Below are 8,402 nucleotides of genomic sequence, written 5' to 3'. Positions count from 1 at the left end.
GTTTGTCCCCCCAAAATCGCTTGACAACCGATGCTGGTGTGTTTATGTCCCCGTAACTTAACGGTTCGGCAAAAGAGACTCATAGAATAAGTACTAGGCTTACAAAGAATAAGACCTGGGGCCGATTTGCTCGACTAAAGGCAGTGCTCCAGCATGGCCACAGTCAAATGACTGAAACACGTAAGAGTAAAAGAGAATATGCACATATATATACACATATATAAGTACATATATATTATATGTACATACGTATATATATATATATATATATATATATACACACACACACACAAAGATATACATACATACATACATACATACATACGTGAAACGATATAAAAGTGAAACTATTTATAACTGTTAATCCGTCGAAGGTTTCACTTTTATTCTTCGAGTTTTGAGACGTAATACAGAAACAGTGCCAATGTTGCATTGTTTTAATCCAAAGAAATTACATGTTGACACTCCTGGGATCTCATAGTATTGCCATGTAAAATTTCATTTGATCTGTTTGAGTCGTTTGAGAATCCATTGGGAACAGACAGAGATACACAGGATTTTATATATATAGATAGATAGATAGATTAATCACAAATAAAATTCATCGTTGGTGCATGAAATTATCGACACATACCAAACTTATCAGTTTGCACTTCCTTATTATCACTATGCTGTTGCAGGGATTCGAGCCCCAACCGCAAGATCACAGGTAAGGGATCACAGGTAAGCCACCACAGTTTCACGTGGTTGGTTTATAAATCAACCAATCAGCGTGAAGCTATGGAGTGATATGGCTCCTTGATTGATCTAAAATTTGTCCCCTTTTCACCCTATAAAAAGCGTTTGGAGCCTAACTCAGCCAGACAGCCTAGGGCATTCGTGAAGACCACCTTGAGCACTCACAAAAGGAGACCGCCTCGAGCAAGAAACGGCTTCGGACATTCACATACGATGTACCACAACTAGCCTTTTACAAGACACATCGTGGTTCTCTTCTTCCACTCAGCGGTTATATTATCAACATCTTCCTTTTGTAAACAATCAACGCAGTAAATCAATGTCCAGCAATGAATATGTTAAAAGTTTAAAGTTCGTGAATTTGCTTCATTACCTCCGCCAAGGAAGGGGGTTATGTTTTCATCGGCGTTGACTTGTCCGTCTGTGTGCAAAATAACTCAAAAAGTTGTGAACGGTATTTGATGAAACTTGCAGGAAAAGTTGATAATGACACGAGGAACAGATGATGAAATTTTGGTAGTGATCCGGGAATTTTTATGGATTCTTGAAGGATTTTTATTTTGTTATATTTACTTTACATGAAGTATTAATGTTACGTTCTTTGATTATCTCCCTTAAAAACACGTTCATCGTCTCCACGTAACCTATGGTGGCATTGCTGTTTCCAAAGTTTATTTTCGTTTCTCTATTAGTAATTTTACTCGCGTATCCATCTTAAAATTAGCTGCTTGGCGGATGTCTGCGGAGGATGACATGACCAGCCTTGACTATTGGGATCGACTCAAAAAACTCAGGCTTTGCTCCCTCCACCGCCGCTGTAAGCTCTATATCATCTGTATGATGTGGATGCTTGGCGGAGGTCTGCGCACTCCGAGTGCTTTTCTAGTTATACATGCAGCCTGCTAGACCGCACTACGATGGTCATCAACAACATCATACACATCCAACTACACAGCCCTACAACAACGGTGACCAAGCATCCTCTCGACACTGTATTCTTAGCCAAGATATTTAATTCGTAATAACTATATTTACCCATCCGATGACTCTTCCCTCCACTTTCTGAAACGCTCTCTCTCTCCATCTCACAATAAATTAATTTAGATATTCTTTGTATTTAGATCCAATCCGATTTATGTTGAGACATATCAGCTATTTATGTTGACTATCCACATTCCTTGATGATCCAGTCCAGTTTTATATCTCTAGGAGACATATAACCAACGATCGAAACTTGAGTCTTCGCGTACGTTTCCTTTGTTCGCTAAATGTGCACTTAAAGTCCATTCGTTTAATTTGTCCGAAAGTCGCCATTGTCATAGATGAAACTGAGGCGAAACTTTATAAACCTAATTCACCTCTAATTACACTGGTCAACAAAATGAAACTTTTTTTAATTATCAGAGTTGCTGATTGACTTTTGTGGGTTAATTTTTTATGCTGATTACGAATCTGAAGTCCGATTTCCTCTATCGGGTCACATTTACATGTTAATGATACCTGCTGTTTTAACTTATAGGATACGTAAAGCATGTCTATATAAAGTATATTGAATACAAGATACGATAATTTCATGGTGTTTTATTGTACAAAATAAAAATTGTGTGCAAATAAGTTAGAATACTCTCAAATGCATAACAATTTAAAATCTTTGGGATTTGGACTTTCTATGGTGTTTTGTCTCAGGTTCATCCCTGTATAACATACAACAGTAGTCAGCTAACATTCCTCCATTCCCAAATCCTTGATATCGTTGTTCCATCGATGCAATATCTTGATGAAAGCGTTCCCCTTGCTCATCAGACACTGCTCCAAGGTTCTCTGCAAATAAGTCCAGATGTGAATCAAGGAAAAGAACTTTTAGTGACATCCGACAGCCCATTGCAGCGTAGGAGTCTAGAAGGCATTTCACTCCATTTCTAAACTCTAGAGATCTCTTGTTGCCTAGGAAATTTTCACAAAGTCATTTGAAGGATTCCCAGGCTTTAAGCTCAATCTCATCCAGTGCTGTGAGGAAGTGGTTGTCCTTCAGGAGTTCTTTTATCTACAGACCTATGAATACGCCCTCCTTCAGTTTTGCTTCGGTGATTTTTGGAAATTTGGTCTTCACATATTCAAAACTTTTTGAGCTTTTCCTGGCAAGTGTCTTCACGAATTGTTTCATGAGGCCAAGCTTTTTGTGAAGAGGGGGAAGAAGAAAATTTTCTGGGTTTAAAAGTGGCTTACTCTGGACGCTAGAAACACCCGGCTCATATGATTTTCGCAAAGGCCATTCTGATTGCACATAGTGTTTGTTAGTTGCGCGACTGTCCCATAGGCATAAAAATCAACAATATTTCATGAACCCAGATTGCATGCCCATCAACATTCCAATCACCTTCAAGTCTCCACATATCTTCCAGCTGTAGTTTGTATACTTTATGGCATTGAGGAGTACTTCATGTGCACTGAATGTCCTATGGGAATGGATGGTTTCTTATTGCTGTTGTGTAATAGGCTTCTCTTAGATGAATCAATGAATAAGCGCCATTCAGCTGGAACATGCTCTTGGAACAAACAGCGAAATAATTAATCAGTGTTATTACTGAAACAAAGTGGTCCATCAACAGAGAAACATGAAGTCAGATCCCTATTTCTCTTCCTGAAAAGAGTAATACAAACATCTTTCTTAAGCAGACACTTTTCTTGTAGGCGAGATGCTAATAGTTCAGCTTTATCCTTCGACAATGACAAGTCTCTAACTAAATCATTTAACTCTCCTTGAGAAATTTTCTGTGGTACGTCTTCATTTTCAATTGTGAAATCTGCATCCGCTTCGGTGTCTTCCACAGCAGTAGTATTTTCTTCAGGAAATACATCTTCGTCAGACATCTGAAAACCATTTTCTGATGGTAATGGAATGGGAAAATCATCATCGTTGTGTGGTCTTCTTGCTGGTTCCAAGGTGGGATACACAATCTTATGCTTGGTCTTTACAGTAAACCCATATACATTAACGTTACAGAAATAACAGTCCATGAAATGATCCTTTGGCTCTCTCCATAGGTATTGCAAACGGCATTGCTCTCTTCCTCTTGTTTAGCCAATCCCTTAGTCCATTTGAACAAGCTGAGCAGATGATGTGCGGGGCTCAACTCATATTTTGATCCCCGAGAGAACAGTCAAAGTATAACTGGTAGATCTTCTTGATTTCACTTGTAATAGCACGCAGGACTGTTCTTGCAATGCCTTGACATCCTGAGTAGAATTTGATGATGATGATGACTTGGCACCTTAAACAGAAAGTAAAATTTATGAAAAGAAAACATAAAATTACAAAATGAATACAAATAGTTATAAAACAGAAGTCAGAATTTACCTGTATAAGACGTTTACGTGTAGCGATACTGCTGATGGGAGTTATATACCTCTCTTACCTCATCAGAAAAACTGTGCCTGATAGAAGGAAACCGATTACATTTTTGAAATCTGCGGACAAAACTACATATAAAACACCATATAATATCCCTGATGAAAATTGGCTGTTGACCAGTGTTACATTGACCTAATTAAGCTTTGGGCCAAGTATATATTTGCGGTCCCCGTGAAACAAAAAAAAAATAGTTTCCTTCCATCAGAGAATATTGCACCATAACTAGTTAAGAAGCTTTTTTCCACGCGAACCTTGAAATATTTATTCAAATGCTTATTGGCAGATTATTGTAAGGTTACTAGACAAAAGAATTTTACAGTGTGAATCGTCTGTTATTATAATACGAACACTTGCATTTTTCCAACACGTCACAACTGTGCTTATTTACGTGACAATTGAATAAAACTTGGAATAAGTTATTGACTGCCTTCCATCACTACCCCCAATAAATATTTATGTTGCAGCTGGTGACCCCTGTGAATCATACAGTCTTTACAACAATCAGACTTTCTGCGAATACTCCGTCCAACCTATATATCATACAGTACACAAAACATCGACACCTCCATTTGCAGATATGGCAACTACGCAGTCAGCAATTACTTTAAATGTACCTAAAGGATTCTGCTCTATTGATCGCACACATCGAAACCCAGTTCGTCGCGAATCGAATCGTTAGCGATGCGACCCAAACGTTTCGCTTTCACCTTACATTATCGTGGAAGTTCGTGATTTGGTAATGGCTACAATCAGCACAGTCCCGTATGAGATGCTATGAAAAAGACTCATAACACACACTTTCGTTTCACAGCATAAAATAGACTTCGCCAACACCTAATAGTGGAAGAACTGGGTGATAAGAAACCGTCACAGCTCCTATGACGAATGAAACTCCTGAATGAAAACACACTTTTAGGTGAAATATTTAAACAACCATTCCTGAAGTGACTTCCCTCTATTATGCGTCTACTAAGGAGTTTACATTGCCGAGTTGGCGGACAGAATCGCAGAGGATGCAAACTCTTTTTTCGACTGCGACTCAGATTATACCCACCATACTTCCACAAATCCTTTCAGTGATAAAGCAAAACGTGCAGATTCCACGCTGATGGCGCAAGTTCAAGCATTGTCACCTCACGACCAATCTTGATGCAGAAATAACCGATCCTGGTGTTTTGCTCACCGGCATTCTTGAAATCCCAGTTACTTATCCAGCAGACTTAAGGTGCTGGTACCATTGTAGATTCAACATGTACACTCGCTACTGAAAATCATTTTGTTCTTTTGTTCTTTTTTTTTTTTTTTTTTTTTTCAAAAGACACTTCTTTGTTTCCGGGAAACAAAACAGCCAGAGTCTAAAGGCAATACGTGCGTCTGGCTCTCATAAACAGTTACCTTTTCTTCATTAACGACCGTTCCAGAGCAGTCGCTTTTTAGGGAAGCGGCACAAGTGCCGAAGTTAACATTAACCAGTTTCTGTTCATTAGAAAACCCGTACAAATTCTATATTTTTGAAGGTCGATCTGATGAGGGCATGCAACCAAATTCCTATCGAGTCTGCAGATATTCCAGTGTTTTATTTATACTGTGACATGCGGCTTTTCGGGTACGGCATCATTATTAGGTCCAACAAATGTGTATTTAGAGGTATCTTTGTCATTCCTCGGACACATCATCAACAAAGAACTTGTAGCAGAATGGATTGATAAAAGCATAAATGACAAACAATTCTCTCTCCCTTTTATTTGTAGTTGTTGTTTGGACGTAGCAGAGAACACTTTGCTATAAAGATCGTGTTTTAACTATTTGCTCTGATTGGTTAGTTTTAGGGGCAATTTGTCCCTTAAACAATTACGCCAAATTACCCAGTCAACCAATCAGATGCGCTCAAATGGATCGCATCTTCTCTTAGTAGACAGACCGTTCACATATCTGTGGGGCCTAACAATTTCCTTAAATAGATCAGTTTTTCTCCGCTTAGGGAGTCTAGCTTGCGTTGCCACCAGGAAGCTATTGCTCGCTTTCTCCACGTTGCGACACAATGAAATTCATCACCGCCGATATCACCGCTACCAGCACTTACTGCATCTAACGCCGACAACAACATCATAATTCATCCTCGCGTATGTAAACTCACTAAATGAATATGACTTTTAGCGTTCCCACAGAAACTTTCATTTACCTTGTAGTGGCGCCTAATAGCAGACGCCATTTCCGGAGAGTTTATCCACGCATGCGCAGGGACTAGTTCCGGAGGGAATACAAGAAGAGTCTCATGTGCATGCGTAGTCATCCATATCCAAGCGTTCGCGCGGATTTCGCTCTCTTTGCTCGCTGACCTTCGAAGAGCCTAGACGTCGTAGCAGCAGCTCTCCGACAACCCAACACTGGAGCTACACAGATAACCACGCAACTTCATTGACGGCGTCTCAGTAACCAAAGGGCGAAGTGCTGCTGAATTCCCTCCTAGTGTGAGCAGAATTCTATTGTAATAAATATTGTTGTGTTGATAGTTTAGAGCCTGCGTTCCGTTTTTTTCTTCAAGAAATTTAATGTACGGGAGCGGAGTACACCTAATGGTGTATAACTACTTCCCTACAACCTTATACGATATTTAATATCGTTTCACATTCATGTTGAATAATGCAGCAACCTTAGGTTCTCTTCATAGAACACTCGTAATGTATGTATTACCTGTTCTTTTGGTATAGTAGATTTTTGCTATTCTTGTTTGTCTCCTCACAGACATGTATATTCTAACAAGTCGCTTCTTAAATTTCGCTCCTCTTTTGTTCAATAAACACTGAGTTAAACTTGCAAAGCTGCATATTTTCTCCTTTCGATTTTTAATGTTTATTTTAGCGGGTTACCAAACTATCAGTTTGGTTTCCCTGCTAAAACTAATTGGCAAATTGCACTCCATTGTAGATTTTCCAGCACCTACATCACTGCAAAAACTACGTGAATTTCTTGGTTTGATAAACTTTTATAGGAGATTTATTACTCATTGCGCAGAAACGGCTTAACCACTCACAAACCTGCTTCGACACTGTAAATAGTTGGATATAAGTGATAGTGACTTTAGTCTCTCTCTCTATCACCTTTCAACAGCATTATATATGAAGAGACATCAGAACAATTAACAACATAATAAAAAAGGTTTTATTTATGATGATGCTTGGTTTCACAATTCCTGTCATTCAGCCTAGCAGCCGCTGATTGAGTTGTAGTTTGGTAATGGAAGGTTAAGGGCTTCCTTGATGCCTGCCAGAGAACAGTGTAAAAGTGCTTCGTGGAGGAGCGAGGTGTTGTTACGTAGAAGGTCTCAGCTCAACTCGCTTAACAAAGTGAAACTCTTTCTTTAAGTCCGAGTTTTACTACGCATGCGCAACTCGAGGGGCTTCCGGTGGTGAAGTCCCCTGCGCATGCGCAGAATAGTACTTCCTCAATGGCGGCTATTATTTCGCGCTACTACAACACTAAACAGAGAAAGAAAGCAGTTTACCTCTTTTTCTATACTCAAAAATATATTGGCTGCAGTTACGATCTTGCTTCATTCTAAAGCCGGTACTCATCTTTGTGTGCGGCTGATGCATCCAAAGTCGGAGTGGAAGGTGTGTTACAGCTATTGATTAATGAGTTTTGGTAACTATTGTCTGTCTCCAGGCAATTGTATCCAACTGAATCCAAATACAAAACTTACGGATGGGAATTCTTGACAGCATACCTGGCTAACAAACATTTCCGACCCATTAGAAGGCTCTGTTTCCGCTATCTATACAGATCACAGACCACTCGTATATACATTAAATACCAAACCCAATCACTACTTATCTAGAGAAGTCTGTCATGAAACACCATGGGATTGCGCCTAAAAAGTTCCCCTCCAAGACACAAGTCCGGGAAACTTTGTTTACGGAAGACCATCAGTCGCCCATCCTTTCCACGCCATTGATGTTATCCAAGAAAAATGCAAAGGCTGATACAGCTTGGCACCAGCGACGTCACAACTCATTTCTATAGCCGAGTGAACTGGAGCAACGTGAAATAAAGCGTCTTGTTCAAGAACACAAGATACAGCCCGGTCCGGGAATCGAACTTACTACCTCATAATTGTAAGCCTGACGCTCTAGCCACTGAGCCATGCGGAACTATATTTTACCTCTCTGATACATGAATCAGATTTCAGAATGACCATTGCTTGCTTTGATCATAGCCTGCATACGAATGGTTACTGAACTGCAACAGCGCC

The sequence above is a fragment of the Octopus bimaculoides genome, chromosome 3 (genome assembly GCF_001194135.2).
Source record: "Octopus bimaculoides isolate UCB-OBI-ISO-001 chromosome 3, ASM119413v2, whole genome shotgun sequence".
NCBI lineage: Eukaryota > Metazoa > Mollusca > Cephalopoda > Octopoda > Octopodidae > Octopus > Octopus bimaculoides.
Note: the sequence above shows the minus strand (reverse complement) of the source record.